Below are 22,064 nucleotides of genomic sequence, written 5' to 3' on the forward strand. Positions count from 1 at the left end.
ACATTACCATAATGAACTTTAAATGAAACAACTCCGATGCAGCTGAAGTGCAGACTTTAAGCTTTAATTCAGTGGGTTGAACAAAAAGATTGCATAAAAATGTGAGGCCACTAAAGTATTTTTTAACACAATCCCTTTATTTCAGGGGCTCAAAAGTAATTGGAAAAATTAAATAACTGGGTATAAAAATGTTCAATTCTAATAACTGGTTGAAAACCCTTTGCTGGCAATGACAGCCTGAACTTGAACTCATGGACATCATCAGATGCTGGGATTCCTCCTTTTTAATGCTCTGCCTTGCCTTTACTGCAGCGGCTTTCAGTTGCTGTTTGTTTGTGGGCCTGTCTGTCTGAAGTTTAGTCTTCAACAAGTGAAATGTATGCTCAATTGGGTTAAGATCAGGTGACTGTCTTGGCCATTCAAGAATTTTCCATTTCTTTGCTTTAATAAATTCCTGGGTTGCTTTGGCTGTATGTTTTGGGTCATTGTCCATCTGTATCATGCAACGCCGCCCAATCAATTTGACTGCATTTAGCTGGATTTGAGCAGACAGTGTCTCTGAACACCTCAGAATTCATTTGGCTGCTTCTGTCCTGTGTCACATCATCAATAAACACTAGTGTCCCGGTGCGACTGGCAGCCATGCACGTCCAAGCTATCACACTGCCTCCATCGTGTTTTACAGATGATGTGGTATGCTTTGGTTAATCAGCTGTTCCACGCCTTCTCCATACTTCTTGCTTGCCATCATTCTGGTAGAGGTTGATCTTGGTTTCATCTGTCCAAAGAATATTTTTCCAGAACTGTGCTGGCTTTTTTAGATGTTCTTTAGCAAAGTCCAATCTACCCTTTCTATTCTTGAGGCTTAGGAGTGGCTTGCACCTTGCAGTGCACCCTCTGTATTTACTTTCATGCCGTCTTCTCTTTATGGTAGACTTGGATATCGATACACCGACCCCCTGGAGAGTGTTGTTCACTTGGTTGGCTGTTGTGAAGGGGTTTCTCCTCACCATGGAAATGATTCTGCAATCATCCACCACTGTTGTCTTCCGTGGACGTCCAGGTCTTTTTGCATTGCTGAGTTCACCAGTGCTTGCTTTCTTTCTCAGGATGTACCAAACTGTAGATTTTGCCACTCATAATATTGTAGCAATTTCTCAGATGGGTTTTTTCTGTTTTCGCAGCTTACGGATGGCTTCTTTCACCAGCATAGAGAGCTCCTTTGACCGCCTGTTGTCTGTTCACAGCAAAATCTTCCACATGCCAGCACCACACCTCCAATCAACTCCAGGCCTTTTATCTGCTTAATTGATAATGGCATAACGACGGACTTGCCCACACCTGCCCATGAAATAGCCTTTGAGTCAATTGTCCAATTACTTTTGACCCCCTGAAATGTAGGGATTGTGTTAAAAAATGCTTTAGTTGCCTCATATTTTTCTGCAATCTTTTTGTTCAACCCACTGAATTAAAGCTGAAAGTCTGTACTTCAACTGCATCCGAGTTGTTTCATTTAAAATTCATTATGGTAATGTACAGAACCAAAATTAGAAAAAAGTTGTCTCTGTCCAAATATTTATGGACCTAACTGTACCAAGTATGTGGATGAATGACAATAAAATTAAGTTAAGTCTCCTAGGCTGAACAAGTATTGCCTTTGGAATAAAAATGGTTGAGAGGTATGGAAAATTTGGTAGGTTTCTTTTAACAAAATTTCTAATTTGAAAATGAAAATTGTGTTGCTGGGAAGTTAAATCTGAAGTACAATTATTTAAAAGATGCAAATATATTATAAATACCCAGTTCTGTAACTGTCCATAGGTTAAATAGTGAGTAGGTTTGAGAAGGCAAAAAAAAAGGTGATTATTGTGCAGAGAAGCAACAGATAAAAGCTGCTCTGCCTTGAAATGTGTTCTGCAATAGTTCCATATTCAAATTGATTAACGGACAGATAGATTATTACTATAATAATTAAAGTTACCATTTATTGGGGCATAAAGCAGGGCATATAAAGAAGAGCAATATTGGATTTCCACTGCTGATGATACTGGGGTTGTGTTGAAAAAGACCTTTATATTTACAGTACTTGTGAGGTTTATCCCTTGTGACAGATAGAGGGCGCGATCGTCCTATTGAACCCTCAGACTATACGCCAGACACCAGGTAAAAGTCCAAATATAATATATTTGTGAACTATATAGTGCATAAAGCACCATCCTCTCCACAATAACCAATCCTCCACTCCCAGACGCATTGTCGAGTTGAGCTGGGTGGAAAGGTGGCGTCTGGGATTTCCCATCGTCCTTTTATAGTCCTTAACCCGGAAGTGCTTCTGAACCTGCAGTCCATATGACTTTCTAGCACTTCCGGGTCAGATAAAAACTCCTCCACTTCAACCCAGAAGCACGTCATTCCTTTTGTCCATGTGACTCGAACGCACTTCTGGGCTGTGGGGAAAACAATTGTTGTTCCTCCCTGCAGTGCCTTCTAGCAACCCCCGTGGTATCGAGCAGGGTTGTGGATAAAAACTCCATTGTCCATGTTTCCCTGCCGGCCTTCTAGGCACCTCCATGCTGCAGGGAGGGCTCCACCTGTCGGCCTAGGGGTACTGGCCGGGATGACTGGCCGGCCATATTCCACAGTACAAAAGGGTGAAAAACCGTGGTTTGAACTGTCCAGCCCAGCGAGAGTCGTCTTCCTCCAGGAAGGACTTCTGGTTGGACCTTGGCTGTGCCAAGTACTCCCTGGAGAACCTAGGGGGAATTTCATAACTGTAATCCACTTAATCCCCTGTAATCCAGGGACAGTTGTGCCAAATATGGCCCGGCCGTCTGCCTCCATAACACCGCCTCTGTCCTCCTGGAATTCTCCCTCTGCGATGTTGGAAACAGGGAAATCAATTTTTCTTGCTGAGGAGAGTTCCACAGCCGGCTATGTATTTTTATGTCCTTTTCTTTTTTGTCAGGAGATTCCCACTTTACTTTTGAGACCTCCTGCTTACTCTGGGGCTTGTCCACAGTTTGGGTCTCTCCATGACAGAAAGAGAGCCCCTTTCCTGTCTGTATCCCTTTCGACTTAGATAATCTAGTGGTCGGGGTCTTCAGGACCGAATTGCTCCGAGAGGGAGCACCATCCAGCTGCTCTGGCTCGATCGGCCCTTCTCCCGACTGCTCTGTTAACACTCTATACACACTTTTGTAGGGCTCGCAGTGACTTGACACCCGCTACTTATCAATCCCGGACCCGGATCACATTACGCCCCTTTATGCTGTACGGTACCGGTATTACTCACTTGTACCGCCAAATTATTAACACGGGTGGTTGTCATCCCAAACGCTGCAGGTATTCATCCACTTTCCTGATGGCCGCCTTGACCGTCTCTCTCAGGTCTCCGTAGATGATCTTAATTGCCGCCAGCATCTGAAAAATACCTCATACAGGCTCCATTAACTTTGAGATCCCGCGCATCTAAAAAGTTATATAATTCAGCCGGAGGTAGGCCAAGGTCATTACTAGCCTTACCCTCCGGCTGGGAGCCAATGAGATCGCCATTTCTTGGCACGTGCTCTGACGAGTTTCGCAGAGGCTTCTGGGATTTGGAGTTCTCATTGTCTGAGGACCGGGTTGCCATCTTTGGCAGACTGCAATCTGCCTTTATTAATTTGTCGGCAGACTGACCAGCCATTTCCCGGCCCTCCTTACTTTCTTGCGGGGTGAGTGGTGCTTCGCTTGCCTCCCCCTTCTCTTTCTGAAAATCCCGCAATCCACGTGACTTTCTAGCACTATCGGGTCAGATAAAAACTCCTCTTCTTCAACCCAGAAGCACGTCATTCCCTTTGTCCATGTGACTCGGACGCATTTTCGGGTTGTAGGGAAAACAATTGTTGTTCCTCCCAGCAGCGCCTTCTAGCAGCCTCCGTGGTATCCAGCAGGGTTATGGATAAAAACTCCATTGTCCATGGTTCCCTGCCGGCCTTCGGGGCACCTCCATGCTGCAGGGAGGGCTCCACCTGGCGACCTGGGGATATTGGCCGGGATGACTGGCCGGCCATATTCCAAACCCTAGATATTTAAACCGTTTCGACAGAATTAACAGATAGCTGCCTCATCTATTATGATGTCCAGAAGAGTGCAGCGCACCAGGGAGGCTAGAGGCAAGATTTGGATATCTGTTATTTGCTTTGGAACTGTTTTGATACCAGTACTAAGGTCTGAAAACTGGCATTGACACCTAAGTCAAAATTTTACTAGAAATCCAACACTAGTCAGACATATAAAGCAGCATATCACCTGTGTATAGTGACATTTTCTGTTCACATCCGTCACTGATAATGCCCTTTATCTCTGACACAGTTATGAAGCTATGGCAAGAGCGGGCACCCTTGTCATGTACCAAGTTCTAGTTTGAAGTAGTCCAATTTTGACTTGTTGACAAGAATGAAGGCTTCTGGACTGTTATAAAGTAATTTTATCCATGCGGATATTTTTGGGCCATACCCGAATTTGTGCAATGTAGTGAAAAGATCGTCTCAATCAAAGGCTTTTTCTGCACCCAACCATAATATAATTTTTCATGAGTTAGATTTTATAGGAGAGTATATTACATTAACTTTCTAAATTCTTCTACAAAAGCTTTGGAGTGTATCTTACCATCATTATTCAAAAGTGAAACTAGTTTGTATGATGCAAATTGCAGCAAGTCCTCATTTTTCTTTGGAAAAATGGTAATTAATGCTTGGCAAGAAGTCTGAGGGAAAATTAGTTTTTTTCTAGCTTCTATGAATGTTGCCAATAACAAGAAGCTAACTTAGTTGAAACTTCTTTTTATAAAATTCCACTGGATAACCATCAACGCCTGCTTCTTTCCTACTTTGGTGTAAGTTTTATACCAACCAGTAGTTCTCAGAGTGGTTTGTTAAGTTGTTATGTGCTAAGAATATCAAGCTGTAGTATTTGCATTGTATAAAAAAATCTCTTTAGATTGTGTTCCATCTTCTTTTAACTGAAAGGAATACAAGGACTAACACTTTTTTACATTTTTTTTTTTGAAACACTAGAATCCCTGAAGTCTATGAAAATCTTGTAATCCCAGGCCACCTTAAATTCCTTTTCAACTTTCCTTTAGCATCTTTTGTTTTGCAAATGTGTCGATCAGTACACCCAGCCTGCTATCCCACCCCCCTTCTTGTGGGGCAAGAAATGTTGAACACATACTGTTGTGATGTGAGATTTTACATATAACTTGATAAATATTTTGTACGTCTTTATTTGTAATTTAGGCAATGTATTAGTGTTTACCCTCGACCCCCCGTTTATGACTGAGTCTCTTTGCATATTACGATAGAGTTGGGAGAGGATGTGTCTTAAACCAGTTTGGCAAGTACTTCTCTGCTAAAGTCTTTCAACCCCAAACACCCAACCCCGCAAGGAAGCCAGGATGTTTAACATATGCTTTGGGGGCAGGTGTTAAGATGTTCTATTTCACCCATTGGTCTGAGGTATGGCCGTTTGGAATTGGCTCGTCTCAGAGGCCATTAAGTACCATGATGTCCTATTGGCTATAGGGGTTGGACAGAAAACCCATCAATTTGCTTGCTTTATCTCACTCTCTCTTTTGTTAACAACTGATGAAGACCATCACACCATGAACTGACAATAACAGCACAATGAAGAGCACAGCTCAGCAGACATATTGAACAGGCTTGAGGCCTGTTCTGAAGAAAGCAGACCACTAGTGTTGCCTTAACTAGAGACATTTTAAGTAACTACAAGTCTGTGTGCCGCCTGAACTACACATCACCATTATCAGGTTGTATGGTTGCCAATATTCAAATGTACTTTGCATTTTTTTATTATTTATGAATATTATCAGTAATACATTATTTTATGTGTAACTTAACTCCTGCTTGTCTTTTTATTACATCTAATTGCCTGAGGTTATAGATATAGAAGGGACGTTGGGGATAAGTTATATACAATAATACCTTATAAACAGTGGTAAGACTGTGAGAGTAGGCATTCTAAGGCTACATAATAATACAATAGGGGAAAGTAGAGCAATATATATATATATATATATATTATATATATATATTACTCTACCACGATAAAAAACTTTTCACGTTATAGTACTAATGACAAAATTTTGACGTGAAGTGTACTGCATAATGTGCGAAGACTGAAGTCCAAATATCAAATAAATATTTTCACAAAAGGTGCAAGTAAAACAAAACAAGTGCGCTTTTATACAAGAATATAACCAAAGGAAAAGAAATCGGGTTAGGGTACGGCACTGATAGGACTGCTTGGGTGGTGCAGCGATAAGAATTGCTGACTCAACAGGTCACGGGTTTGATTCTGGGCGCTTCCTAGATTTACCATTTTGAGCAGTGACTACTAGTAAGCTTTTCTTATTGTTAATATTATAGAATAAAAACATATATTTGATTTGAGTATGTAACAGCCGGTGTAAATTTATGTTACTTGTAAAGGTTAGCATTATTTTTTAATTCAGTTTTAATTTCTCAGTCATGTTCACGCTCCTCCCAATCTGACACTGCCGTTTTCAAATAATGACGTGCTATAACAGAGGTGAACTCAGATGAGGATGAGGGTTCTACATCGGAGAAAGAGAACAGAAGCCCTCCCCGCAAGAAACGTCCACTCACACATAAGAACGATTCAGCTGTAAACGTGAAAGATGGCACCATTTGAATACACCAAGTTGGGCGTCATCCTGTCAGTGAATGTGCCACATGCATGTTCTTCAATGAAACAGCAGGGATTACAGAGCTCGCCAAGGTATTGTGCAAAGTTCCGTTTGTGATTATGTTTCTTGATGGTCTTTACATGAAAAACATTGATATGTTACTTATATAAACGCAACATTGAATGTTGTTTACAAATATTTATTTACTTATCTTCCTACAGCGTAAAGTCACAAGTAGACTAAACAGCTTCCTGTGTTTGATCGACACAGGCATTCTGACAAAGTACATGTGCAATGCCACTCCATATTTAAGATAAGATCAATTATGAAAAGAGTGATGGCAGCCTCCACCTGCAGCTACAGAAACTTCAGTACGAGAGCAACTCTCCACAATAGTGTTTAGATCTGGTAGTGCCATGCTGACACTTCAGTACGCGAGCAATGGTACTGAGAATGCAGTCAAACATATTTTTTGGGCACCAGCAGCATGGCAGACTTATGCTGGGAGAATTTTTTGTCCAACTAGAGCTGCGGTGGAAATCAAAGGACGCTAATGGAGAGGTGCAAAGGAATTTAAGGTGGCCAGGGATTATGAGATTTTCATAGGCTTCAAGGATTCTAGTGTTAATAGTCCCTGATTTTGTCTCCAGTTACATTGGTAATTTCTTTTAATTTGTTCCAAACTTTCTGCTTACAAATCTGTTGAGCTAAAATCATGTTAGCTTTCTCTTCATGTAGTGATGTCACAATTTAAAGAGGAGTTGTTCAATTTATTTCACTGTCAGGAGATTAAATTCTCAATAAAGACTCCATTGTTTCCTGTAAAGTGCCTCATTAGGAGAACTGGTATTCATGATCTACTATGTAAATCTCACTAATAAACTCTGATGCTTTCTTGGTCTCCAAATTTATTTTTATGAGAGAGATACGAAATAATCTGCCCTCAAAAAAATGCCTTCAAAGTTTCCCACCGTGATCCTGGAGAAATCTCAAAGAATGTGCTTATCGCTAAAAGCAGTCTATTTGTTTGGAGATTAATTCTGTAAAGTTCACATCTACTAATGGCAGGGCGTTAACACGGCAGTTACAAGAGCAGCATGTAGGTCATAAGGATTCAACCTCCAAGACAGGATAAAGGTGATTAGAGACAGACAATAGCATTGTGCTTCAAAGATTTTATAGTGGGCAGTAAATTATCAATGAAGAAATACTTTTTTTCTTTATTTTACAGGTAAAATTCCATTACAACGAATATCTTTTCAACAAATGTTTTATTACAATGAAGTATTTTTATGGTCCCAATGGTTTCCCCATATGACAGAGTATATAGAAATCTTGTTACTACGAAATACATTCAGCAGATACTCTCATTACAACAAAGTGCCCAAAAGACCTTGAAATGTCTGAATCAATCATCCACACTGCAGTTAGTTCTGTGGTTTGCAGCTCATTTGTGCACAATGATCCCCAAACAGAAACATTGTACATTTTTTCTTCGAACTTTCCTTATACTGTTTTTTCTGTTGTGTTTGTTTTCTGTGGTTTTCAGTGATACCTTTTGCTTATTGCTCATCAACATTTGAAAAACATCAAATGCAATTTAATTCACTGTCACCCTCCTATAGAAATTGAAGACATGAAAAAATGACAATAGTTCACATTAGAAAAAAAAACAATTTTTTGCGGCTCTCGATTCTGGCAAAAAGAAAAAATGTTGCTGCCAGTGAATCTGGAATTTCGCCATCGACACTGCCAACTTTCTTGAAAGGCCAAGAAAAAAAAAAAAGGAAGAAAAATCTCGGGTTGCAAATCTTGGGCCTCAGCGCAGACATATGCGAACTGCTGCATTTGAAGACGTCGAAAAAGCAGTTTTTATGTGGTTCAGTGATGCTCTTTCAAGAAATATTCCTATTAGTGCACCACTCATTCGAGAAAAATTCACTGTTGTGAGGTTCCAAAACTCTTTAATGGGTCCTCCCGTAACGGGAAGACACACCGAAGAGCGTCCCAAAGTGCGATCACGATGTCTTTGGAAGACTGTTCATCCATTGCCGTGGAAACATCATACTCATGGCGCAACTCCAAAAAGATCTCAATTGGTGATGCAAGGAACTTGGCCACTAACCTAGCCACAACCCTGTTGACTGCTGTGTCTGTGTATAAGAGAGTGGAATGCTCTTCCTTTGTCAAGCTGAATAAAGCTGGTTTTACTAAAGTACAGAGACTCAGCCTCCGTGTTTTGGGGTGCAAGACAGGGACTTGCAGCACAACCACAATCTTTTTGGATTTGCTTTCACAGCACTCCGCTGTAGCACTATGAGCCTGTAGTTGCCCTGCCCCGGCAACGGACAAACACTCTTTCACAAACGTGCCAATCATGCTTCAGGATGCACTTCTCCGTTGTCCCGTTACTGGTTTAGTCGGGGTCAAAAAAATAGTTCAGAAACCTAACAATATGAAGCAGAACAGGATGATTTATTTTCTGATTGATAACTGTGCTGCCCACCACGTTTCCACATTTAGATGTTTGCGTTGATTTCTCCCGTCCAATTACCCGGCAGTGATTAAGCCTTTGGATTTGGGCATCACTCACACCCTGAAAATGTATTATTGCAAGGAAATGGGGAGGAAAAATTCTCGTCAGCATAACTCATAGACAGGAGGAGATGAAAAGTAACATGAAAGAAGCTATTGAAATGATTTTAATTCCTGGGCGCAAGTTAAAGAAAGCACTAACACGACAAACACACAATCTCATTACTAAGAAATTCTCATTACAAAAAAATATTTTTTAGGTCCCTGGCACTTCGTTGTAACAGAATTTGACCTGCATTTCAAGAAAATAACATTGCCTACAGTCAATTTGAACTTAAACAAATGACATCACAGACAAATTAGGAAGGTCAGGTCAGACTGGGGACCATGCACCGGTACAGTGTGTTGCCGCACCCACCATACAACAAAACAGCTTGGGAATAACCATCTACCTGCCATAGCCAGATGTTACATGGGTGTTTCATTCGCCTGATCCATCTGCTCAGGTCCTCAATAATGAGGATTCTGTGAACTGGGTCTCCATCTGGGAATCACGCCACATGGCCCTAAGTGCGGTAACTGACGTTCCCTCTCAATGCAGGTAATGTGCCTTATTCGGGACTCCGTGAGCAACTGCTCATTTGACACAAAATCAAACAGGCGGGACCCCAAGGATTTTCCAAATAGACACAGTACAGAGAGAGTCTAGTCTTCATCTCAGGTCACTGGGTAGAGTCTACGCCTCGCAGCTATATAGCAAAACAGGAAGCACCAGGACTCTAAAGACTTGGACTCTCATCTTTTTGCAAAGATATCAGGAGCAACATACACCCTAATGACCCACCATGGTCTCCCAATTCGTCTACTGACTTCACAGGAAGAGTCACCAGAGACATGAATGTCGCTGCAGAGGTAAGTACACCTCTCGACAAGGTCAACACTCTCTCTGCAGACAGACGCAATGCTGATGGCAGTGCCCAAGAAGTCATTAAAGGCCTGGATTAGAAATTTAGGAAGAAAAAAAAAAAAAAAATAGCAAGAACAAAAGTCAAACCCTAACAAAACAGTATTCTGCCATCACAATGATCTTGTCTATTTGCAGCTGTGGCACTTATTCCATGAGTCTCTTAGAAGAATACTATTTATGTGTTTAGGTCTGTGAGGTGTGGAAAAAACCATTTTTCTCTTTAGATCATGACTGAGGCATTTGACATTCCAGATTACAAAGTTCAATGGTTGGCCAGATAAATGTTGCTTTTGAGTGTCTGGGAACACTTTGTAATCTTAAGCAAAAACAGTGTGTTATTTCAGAATTTAACTTTATCACTGATTTCATATTATTACTGCTGGGTAATATGACAAAGCAGCTTACTGTTAAGTTAATAATAGGGCTGAGTGATATCTTGAAAAGTTCTCGTCGTCATTTCAAAAAATGATACAATATATAAAAGAGATAAGACACCAGATGTGTAATTTGAGAGAAGTTAAGCTGAGTTTATGTTCATATGGTGGCTACTGGAAAGTAAATGTGGAACATTATGCATTTAAATTACCGTCATAAAACTGAAACACGTGCCCTCGGCAGAGCTGGGTTTCTATTGTACACTTGCCTATTTCAAATATGACCCTTTGGTACCACAAGTAGTAGTGCATAATATTCAAGTAACACCTAACAAGTGTTTGACAGCTTTCTTATAAGGCATGCCAAACCGCAGCCCCCACTTTTTTTTTTTTGCACTTTGAGGAAATTTCTGCAAGTATTTGGAGTCCATCGACAATGTGCCCTGCCAGTCAACGATGAACAAAGTCATTAGCCCTATTTGTCACTTACAATTTATCTATTCTTTCAAAGCCCACAATTGTAACTTTCTCTTTCCTTCTCCCCTAACTCTACTCCATGAGCAAGAACACACTTCAGTCTCGAGTCCTCGAACATGCCAAGAGATAGGGCAAACTCAAAATAGTACTACTTAGTCTAGATAAAATAAACCAAGGGTAAGAAATTAATCTCCTGAAATAAGGAGAAGGGGAAGAAAAGAAAAAAAAAATGCTGGACAATGATCTTTACATGAATGTTGTTTATCACATCAGCAACTTCCGGAAAATCTGATTTGCATGAATGTGCTCGTTTTAATATTACCTCACATGAAGCAGTGGCAAAATATATAAACTTATGTATTATCTCATGTGTTGTAAAAGAGTTCAAAGTCTGGTGCAATATTTGAGAAATGGCTGGCTGCGACATACAAAAAACATTAGTATTGTACAGCTGCACTTTCCCCATAGCCAAAGATTTTAACATTATAAGACAGCTCATTGCTGTCCAGCATTTCAAAAACACTCCACCTTTCCCAGAATGTGAATGCCAATTTCTGCCTGAACACCACCTTCTGCCAGCTCCTAGTGAGTTAGGACATTTCACATGTTCTCCTAAATCCTGGTTGAAGTTAGCAGCAATTTCCTCAGTGAGGAAAACTGATAAAATGCTATTTTTCCTACTTGTAAGAGTAGAACCAAATTTATCACTCTGAGATTTTTGAGCCAGTTAGGACTGTTTTACTACGGAGATGCTTGATATAGACACTGGACTCTGATTCAACCATTTGATAACATTAACATTGTTATTTTTAAGCCATTCCAGTGTAGGTTTAACTATGTTTAGGGTTTTTGTTTTGCTTTTAAAATATCCTTCTCCCAATGTGCAGAATTCTTACAGACTGCATCAGGTTTTTATTATAAACCTTCCAGAGACTGCTGTAGGGAAGCATCCTCACAATGCTTCACAATGGTGTGTTTCTTCAGAACACATAAACTTCTTCCAGCTGACTTTAAAGTCTCCTATGTGCCTTCTGCCAAAGTTTAGGTAAGATACATAAAGAGAAAAGAACGAACATGGTATGTACAGTGGGTACGGAAAGTATTCAGACCCCCTTCAATTTTTCACTATTTGTTATATTGCAGCCATTTGCTAAAATCATTTAAATTAATTTTTTCCCTCATTAATGTAAACACAGCACCCCATATTGACAGACAAAAAATAGAATTTTTGAAATTGTTGCAGATTTATTAAAAAAGAAAAACTGAAATATCACATGGTCCTAAGTATTCAGACCCTTTGCTCAGTATTTAGTAGAAGCACCCTTTTGAGCTAATACAGCCATGAGTCTTCTTGGGAAAGATGCAACAAGTTTTTCACACCTGGATTTGGGGATCCTCTGCCATTCCTCCTTGCAGATCTTCTCCAGTTCTGTCAGGTTGGATGGTAAACGTTGGTGGACAGCCATTTTTAGGTCTCTCCAGAGATGCTCAATTGGGTTTAAGTCAGGGCTCTGGCTGGGCCATTCAAGAACAGTCACAGAGTTGTTGTGAAGCCACTCCTTCGTTATTTTAGCTGTGTGCTTAGGGTCATTGTCTTGTTGGATGGTAAACCTTCGGCCCAGTCGGAGGTCCTTAGTTCTATCGTGGTCTAATCAGACCAGAGAATCTTATTTCTCACAATCTCAGAGTCCTTCAGGTGTCTTTTAGCAAACTCCAAGATGGAACTTTTTGGCCTTAATTCTAAGCGGTATGTGTGGTGACAACCAGGCACTGCTCATCACTTGTCCAATACAGTCCCCACAGTGAAGCATGGCAGTGGCAGCATCATGCTGTAGGGGTGTTTTTCAGCTGCAGGGACAGGACGACTGGTTGCAATCAAGGGAAAGATGAATGCGGCCAAGTACAGGGATATCCTGGCCAAAAACCTTCTCCAGAGTGCTAAGGACCTCAGACTGGGCCGAAGGTTTACCTTCCAACAAGATAATGACCCTAAGCACACAGCTAAAATAATGAAGGAGTGGCTTCACAACAACTCTGTGATTGTTCTTGAATGGCCCAGCCAGAGCCCTGACTTAAACCCAATTGAGCATCTCTGGAGAGACCTAAAAATGGCTGTCCACCAACGTTTACCATCTAACCTGACAGAACTGGAGAGGATCTGCAAGGAGGAATGGCAGAGGACCCCAAATCCAGGTGTGAAAAACTTGTTGCATCTTTCCCAAGAAGACTCATGGCTGTATTTGCTCAAAAGGGTGCTTGGGTGCTTCTACTAAATACTGAGCAAAGGGTCTGAATAATTAGGACCATGTGATATTTCAGTTTTTCTTTTTTAATAAATCTGCAACAATTTCAAAAATTCTATTTTTTGTCTGTCAATATGGGGTGCTGTGTTTACATTAATGAGGGAAAAAATTAATTTAAATGATTTTAGCAAATGGTTGCAATATAACAAAGAGTGAAAAATTGAAGGGGGTCTGAATACTTTCCGTACCCACTGTATGTATTTGGCTCCCTTATTGCCACTCTCCCTTAAAGCTGTAATTGGAGAAGCACTAAGGAAACGGTTGCATGCAGTCTCTCCAGTCTCAGCCACTGTAGCTTGTAACTCCTTACTATTTCTTGCACAAAGGCTCAGGTTTTTTTTATTAAGACCACCTGCTCTAGACAGATTTACAGCCAAGCCATTTCTTAATGAGTAATTTAAATATACTCTCAGGATATTCAGTGACTTAGAAAGTTTCTTGTATTCAACCATGAATTGTGCTTTTCCAGACCTTTTTACAGAGTTACTTGGAATGGTTTTGGGTCTTCATTGTGTATTTTTTGCCACAATACGCACTCACCACAAGTTAGACTTTCCATATACTTCTATTTTACATTACAATCAATTAAAACCCCTTGACTACAAACCAGTAAATTACATTTAGCTGTTTATGTAACTTCTAAAAATGTGCTGCATCATAAATGATTTAGATCTGTCATATTAAAAGAATGAATAATTATGTAATCAATTATTTTGTGTTTTATATTTGTAATTAATTTAGATTACTTTGCAAAGATCCATTTCTCTTGCACGCAAGTTTTTTTTCTGCTGATTAAGTGGTAAAAAAAAAAAAAGACAAATTAAATATACCTCCTTGAACCGTCACCTTATCGTGGTGGAGGGATTTGCGTGTCCCAATGATCCTAGGAGCTATGTTGTCCGGGGCTTTATGCCCCTGGTAGGGCCACCCAAGGCAAACTGGTCCTAGGTGAGGGATGAGACAAAGAGCGGTTCAATAAACCTCCAATGAAAATAAAACTTGGACAACGTTTTCCCTTGCCCGGACACCGGGGCCCCCCTTTGGAGCCAGGCCTGGAGGTGGGGCTCGATGGCGAGCGCCTGGTGGCCGGGCCTGTACCCATGGGGCTCGGCCCGGCACAGCCCGAAGAGGTAACGTGGGTCCTCCTCCCCATGGGCTCACCACCTATGGGAGGAGGGTGGCCGAAGGCGGGGACCATGGCGGTCTGATCCTCGGCTACAGAAACTGGCTCTTGGGACGTGGAATGTCACCTCTCTGAAGGGGAAGGAGCCTGAGCTAGTGCGCGAGGTCGAGAGGTTCCGGCTAGATATAGTCGGACTCACCTCGACGCACAGCTTGGACTCTGGAACCAATCTCCTTGAGAGGGGCTGGACTCTCTACCACTCTGGAGTTGCCCCCGTGAGAGGCCGAGCAGGTGTGGGCATACTTATTGCCCCCCAACTCGGAGCCTGTGCATTGGGGTTTACCCCGGTGGACGAGAGGGTGGCCTCCCTCCACCTTCGGGTGGGGGGGAAGGGTCCTGACTGTTGTTTGTGCGTATGCGCGAACAGCAGTTTGGAGTATCCACCCTTTTGGAGTCTCTGGAGGGTTGCTAGAGGGCATACCTTCTGGGATTCCCTCGCTTTGCTGGGAGACTTCAATGCTCACGTGGGCAATGACAGTGAGACCTGGAAGGGCGTGATTGGGAGGAATGGCCCCGATCTGAACCCGAGCGGTGTTTTGTTATTGGACTTCTGTGCTCGATTGTCCATAACGAACACCATGTTCAAGCATAAGGGTGTTCATATGTGCACTTGGCACCAGGACACCCTAGGCCTCAGGTCGATGATCGACTTTGTGGTCGTGGTCGCCGGACTTGCGCCATATGTCTTGGACACTCGGGTGAAGAGAGGGGCGGAGCTGTCAACTGATCACCACCTGGTGGTGAGTTGGCCGATGGTGGGGAAGATGCCGGTCAGACCTGGTAGGCCCAAACGTGTTGTGAGGGTCTGCTGGGAACGGCTGGCAGAGTCCCCTGTCAGAAGTAGCTTCAACTCCCACCTCCGGCAGAACTTCAACCACGCCCCGAGGGAGGTGGGGACATTGAGTCCGAATGGGCCATGTTCCGTGCCTCTATTGTTGAGGCGGCTGACCGGAGCTGTGGCCGCAAGGTGGTCGGTGCCTGTCGTGGCGGCAATCCCCAACCCGCTGGTGGACACCGCGTGAGGGATGCCGTCAAGCTGAAGAAGGAGTCCTATAGGACTTTTTGTCCTGTGGGTCTCTGGAGGCAGCTGATAGGTACCGCAGGCCAAGCGAACGCTGCGGTTGTTGCTGAGGCAAAACTCGGGCATGGGAGGAGTTTGGAGGCCATGGAGAAGCACTTTGGACGGCTTCGAGGAGATTCTGGTCCACCGTCCGCGTCTCAGGAGGGGAAGCAGTGCAGTGTCAACACCGTATATGGTGGGGATGGTGCGCTGCTGACCTCACTCGGACGCTAGGGTCGGTGGGAGGAGTACTTGAAGACCTCCTCAATCCCACTAACATGCCTTCCACGAGGAAGCAGAGCCTGGGGACTCTGAGGTGGGCTCTCCCATCTCTGGGACTGAAGTCACCGAGGTGGTCAAAAACTCCTTGGTGGCAGGGCCCGGGGTGGATGAGATACCGGAGTTCCTTAAGGCTCTGGATGTTGTAGGACTGTCTTGGTTGACACGCCTCTGCAACATCGCATGGACATCGGGACAGTGCCTCTGGATTGGCAGACCGGGGTGGTGGTCCCCTCTTTAAAAGGGGGACCGGAGGGTGTGTTCCAACGATAGAGGGATCACACTCCTCAGCCTCCCTGGAAAAGTCTATTCGGGCGTTCTGGAGAGGAGGGTCCGTCGGATAGTCAACCTCGGATTCAGGAGGAACAGTGTGGTTTTAGCCCTGGTCGCGGAACAGTGGACCAGCTCTTCACCCTTAGCAGAGTCCTGGAGGGTGCATGGGAGTTTGCCCGACCGGTCTACATGTGTTTTGTGGACTTGGAAAAGGCATTCGACCGTGTCCCTCGGGAATCCTGTGGGGGTGCTCGGGAGTATGGGGTACCGGACCCCCTGATAAGAGCTGTTCGGTCTCTGTACAACCGGTGTCAGAGCTTGGTCCGCATTGCCGCAGTAAGTCGAGCCCGCTTCCAGTGAGAGTTGGACTCCGCCAGGGCTGCCCTTTGTCACCGATTCTGTTCATAACTTTTATGGACAGAATTTCTAGGCGCAGCCAGGGTGTTGAAGGGGTCCGGTTTGGTGGACTCAGGATTGGGTCACTGCTTTTGCAGATGATGTTGTCCTGTTTGCTTCATCAGGCCGTGATCTTCAGCTCTCTGGATCGGTTCGCAGCTGAGTGTGAAGCGGCTGGGATGAGAATCAGCACCTCCAAATCCGAGAGCATGGTCCTCAGCCGGAAAAGGGTGGAGTGCCCTCTCAGGGTTGGGGGAGAGATCCTGCCCCAAGTGGAGGAGTTCAAGTATCTCGGGGTCTTGTTCACGAGTGAGGGAAGAATGGAGCGTGAGATCGACAGGCGGATCGGTGCGGCATCCGCAGTGATGCGGGCTCTGCATCGGTCTGTCGTGGTGAAAAGGAGCTGAGCCGTAAGGCAAAGCTCTCAATTTACCAGTCGATCTACGCTCCTACCCTCACCTATGGTCATGAGCTATGGGTAGTGACCGAACGAACGAGATCGCGAATACAAGCGGCTGAAATGAGTTTCCTCCGCAGGGTGTCTGGGCTTTCCCTTAAAGATAGGGTGAGAAGCTCAGTCATCCGGGAGGGGCTCAGAGTAGAGCTGCTGCTCCTCCGCATCGAGAGGAATCAGATGAGGTGGCTCGGGCATCTGATCAGGATGCCTCCTGGACGCCTCCCTGGTGAGGTGTTCCGGCACGCCCAACCGGGAGGAGGCCCGGGAAGACCCAGGACACGCTGGAGGGACTATGTCTCCCGGCTGGCCTGGGAACGCCCTTTGGGATTCTCCCGGAAGAGCTGGAAGTAGTGGCCGGGGAGTGGGAAGTCTGGGCCTCTCTGCTTAAGTTACTGCCCCCGCGACCTGACCTCGGATAAGCGGAAGAGGATGGATGGAAATTAAATATACAATATTGAATCACAGTAAAACAGTAAAATTGGAAAACTTCCAAAAGGTGAATACTTTTTATAGGTACTATGATAATGGACACTGTATTACATTCACAATATTACATCCTGCATTAGGGAGAGTTCTGGCACTTCCTTTCTTAGTGTGTCAATATTACATGCTCGTTCCCTCTATTGCTTTTTTGCAAACTGCTTGACCGTAACCTCACTATGTTCATGCCTGTGTTTAATTCCACTTAAAAATTCAGATTTTCCATTATCTCTGTAGTGCACAGAATCAGGAGAACTGATTAGGAAGGATTCCAAAACAAGTCTTACCTCGAGATATTCTGCCAAAGCCTTACATTCTCTGCAGTCATAACTAATCTGGTCTGAACAAAATGTGCAGTGTCTTTTTTTCTCCAGAGACATCCACTTTCCTGCACCTTTTACATACAGGTCACTTCAGTGGCATTCTTGTTCACTGAAACAGAATTGTTCCCAACAACCCCCAGAACCAAATCTTGTAGAGTCTGTTTTTTCTACCCAATACTTTTACGCTTAAGCTATCTCCATCCCCGCCAATTACTTTAGCTATTCTTTCTTCACCATCATTCTTTCATTTTAAGGTTTTCCACTGCAGCAGCTTCCAACAAATGCTTTCCCCAGCTGCAGAAAACCTGACTGGTCTGTCATTTGAATGCAGTGATTGACAACCAACAAGGTCTGTTAGCCATTACATCATTGATACCTACCATTCACACAACCTATAACAGCAGGAAAATATACTGAATCTATGCTAACCTTCTGTGGTGGGCTGGCGCCCTGCCCAGGGATTGCTTCCTGCCTTGCGCCCTGTGTTGGCCGAGATTGGCTCCAGTAGACCCCTGTGACCCTGTAGTTAGGATATAGTGGGTTGGATAATGGATGGATGGATATGCTAACCTTGTGACAGATTCTTTTAGAACTGGAAAGAGTAGAAATCCATGTATCTACTGTATACGGCCTGAGTCTGAAAAGTCCTTCCATAAAATGCCCAAGAGTTAAATCAAATTTTGGACATTTTCAATTACTTGCCCAAGTACACTCCTAAACCGTTGACACTGGACAAGCCATTTTATTAACTGAGTCAAAGATTACTTAGACATTGGACACCCACAGTAGGAGGCATTCCTGGCAATCAAAGAGACAATCCTTTTGCTTTACCCCTCTAAAACCTCTATGATGAGAATTCGGCTATGACTGTTTTATCTTATACCAGCAGATATGGTAAAAGTGGGGTACTGCTATTGCTGCATGGAAAATGTTGATGGGGTATTCTTGTGCTGCCAGTGCTGGAAACTAAACATGTCATTAATAAGAAGGAATGTCGGACATGAATGGAATGTCTCTGGAATTCTGAACTATCTGGTTGGTTTGAGAACTTCAAATTAGTGACTGATCACAAGCCCTTAGTGCCACTCATGAGCAAAAGTGTCTTGGATAATGTTCCATTAGGATGCCAAAAGTTCTCATGCAGCTTATGTGATTCAAACCAACTGCTGTGTATTCCCGTAGCAAGACCATGACAGTGGCCCACCCTATATGGATTAGCACTCACTTAGATGTGAAGTGCTACACTGCAGCGGTTGTCGATAGTAGGGCTGGGCGTAATGGACCAAAAAACATATTTCGATATTTTTTCTTCCTATAAAGGTAATGGTAATAACAAAAAGACAGTTCTGAGTCAAAGCCACATGTATCAAATGTCACATAGGCACTTTTATTAACATACGGTTATAGATGTACACGAGTAATGGCTCAAAAATAAACTAATCGACATATAGTAAATAGTAACGCTCCTTGAACAAAATAATGTTCTTTACCTGCATAACAAACACTCATAGCTGTGCAATTAAGAAAATGTAAACTGAAAAGACACAGAGCAAAAGTAACAAAAGGCCAACTTGCTCTTTAAAAAGTGGGTTTCCACTGGAGTTGAGAGTTTTCTTTACCAGAGTGTTTCCTCGAGCATGTAGTTCTGTACAAACACCTAAGACTTTGTGCAAATAACAAAACATGTAACAACTGACAACTTTCTTACACAGAGAAATGGCCCAGGTGATGTGGGCATCATCCATACCATGTCCTTTAAGACACAAAAAAAAAAAAACCTTTTAAAATCACTTTCATTTTATGTAAAGAGGCAGATCACTAAAAAGTAAATTAACATCCATCTGTGTTTATTAAAATTTAACTACATGTGTAACCTACAAATGGTTTCAGTTAAATCGTTTTGGTAAAATCACCAGCAAATGAGTGAAACAGATGTATAATTTCAGTCCTTTTCAATCTCAAACATACAATCCTCACTCTAACACATGTACGCGCACACACACCAAATAGGGCTGATAGTTTATGTAACAAAGTTTCAATTATCATAAAATGTTAGCTGTATAAGCCTAAACATTTCAAACAGATGATCCTGTGGTCAACAGGCATATTTAGCTCTATAAGTGGTTCTATAATACTTTTTACCTAACTCTTTATGGAAGGGTAGAGGGTGAAAAAAAGCTGCTAATGTCTAATAAAACTCACCATTATGTTATAGGCAGCTGCTCTTTGCTTGGAGGACTTGTTGACCTGATGTTGAATCACTGTGTCTGTGTGTGTGTGTATGTGTGTGTGTGTGTGTGTGAATAGCAGAGTAAACAACCTCTAGAATGACATCCACATCAGGTGAGACTCTGGACTCTTTGTTGGACTATGAATTGGTGCAAGTGATCTGGGAGATCAAGATCTAAAATTAAAGTGAGGTACCGGTATCAGCTGATCAATCCACAGCTGATGTGCCACCACCGCCGCCAAAGCTGCTGCGGCAGCCAGGTCTGTTAACACACAGCGACAGTACACTGAACGCAGCGATAAACATTTCATGTTAATTTATGTAAGAAACAATTGCTTTGTGTGCATTTTAGAAACCTGAGTTTTTTTTTTTTTGCAAAAATATTCAGCCCTAGGAAAAAGGTAGGGGTCGGGGTGGGATGGGAAACAGCCTTAAAAGAGTACATTATGCCTGGCATATTTTTTTTCTTATTTCAAATTAACTGATTAAATAATGTTTCACTCACCAAGGGCTAGATGAAATCTGTGACCAAAACACTGCATCCTCAACCATTTGTTCAGTTGCACTGCCTTGATGAAATTGGTGCGGTTGTCAGTAGTTATAGCAACCAATCCTGTTGGTTTGAGCTTCCAGCTTGTGAGGGTATTCCTGCAAGCGTTCAACTATATGCTCCATGGTGTGGTCTTGGGGAAAGTAGCTGCTTTGCAGACAGGCACTTTTCAGTTCCCAGTCTACCATGAAATGTATTGTCACACTCACATATGGCTCGCAGATCCTGCTGGACCACATAGCGGGTCAGTGCGAAGTGAGATACTTTGGCGAGCCAGGAGGCGAGACTCTCTCTCTCTAACTTAACTATACATATTTGGCAGTACTTCTTTAGCAAAGTAATTCCAACTAGATAACTGTTATCTTCAGTCAAGAGTTTTTAGCAGCTGTATAAAGCCGTCACGTTTCACAGTTGAGATTTTTAAACATGTTTTTAGCTATAAGATAAGCCACTGCTTTAGTAATGTCGCCTCACTTCTCACTTTTTCTCTCATAAGGCACAGCATGGGTCTATGAGCTTTGTAACGTGGTTTGCTTTGAGCAGGACGCTGAGAAAGGTTTCATGGTCTGGGCTGCAGCACGCATTTTCACACACTCTTTGTACAGTACTTTATGCCACTGTGGTAAATGGTGGAAAAGATTAATAGGGCTTGATGCTTTTGTTGGGAATTGTATTCTGTAAAGAATGTCAAACACATTATTAACCTGCTCATTTGACACTTTGAAGCCGAACCATCTCCAAATAATTCAGCCATTGTTTTTCTTTTTACCAACCAGCTCTTCTTTAAAACCTTCCTTCATGTCATGTCTCCATCCTATCGCTACCTGATGGACTTACAGATTGAAGCTGCAGGGGAGGCGTGAGATGGGTTCAGAGAAGGAAAGAGGTGGAGCAGGGTGGAGTTGTGCGAGAGAAAATGGGGAGAAGAGAAGGGTGAACTGGCGGCTGTACAAGTATAATTTTAACACAACAGACTATATCAATATAAACTATACTGTCTCATCCTATACTTCGTATGAAAATATGTATTGAGTTTTTTGGTTTTTTTTTAAATATCGACATATCGCCCAGCCTTAGTTGATAGCATGCCCACAACCCCACCAGGAACACTATTAAGGAAGCTATAGCAGGTGACAGTTATCTACATATGGTGCTGAAATATACTTGTTCCGAATGGCTAGAATATACTACAAAAGCAAACAAAGTAATTGTATTTTTTTCTTTATTTTAACGTCAAAAGTCAGCGGTTTAAGCACACAAGTTATGACAGCAGATATTCCAGCCTTATTTCTGGAAAGAACCATTTATTTAAACCTCTTTACCAGACAGACCACAGAAAAGACTTGCTATTGCCCCATTTTGAACAATTTATGAGTGCTGAATTTCAAGGGTTTGCATGAGAAAGTGACTTTCAGCACATCACTTTCAGTGCACGTAACACACGAGGAAATGGGCATGTAGAGAAAGG

The 22,064-nt window shown here is 42.8% G+C and overlaps 1 protein-coding gene across 2 annotated transcripts in view; it reads right to left on the reverse strand.

The window, feature by feature from the left end:
* Positions 1 to 22,064, reverse strand: part of LOC120527411 — a 183,769-nt gene that overhangs the window by 129,378 nt on the left and 32,327 nt on the right. The gene's annotated exons all lie outside the window — the stretch shown is intronic.

The sequence above is a fragment of the Polypterus senegalus genome, chromosome 4 (genome assembly GCF_016835505.1).
Source record: "Polypterus senegalus isolate Bchr_013 chromosome 4, ASM1683550v1, whole genome shotgun sequence".
NCBI classification, from domain to species: domain Eukaryota; kingdom Metazoa; phylum Chordata; class Cladistia; order Polypteriformes; family Polypteridae; genus Polypterus; species Polypterus senegalus.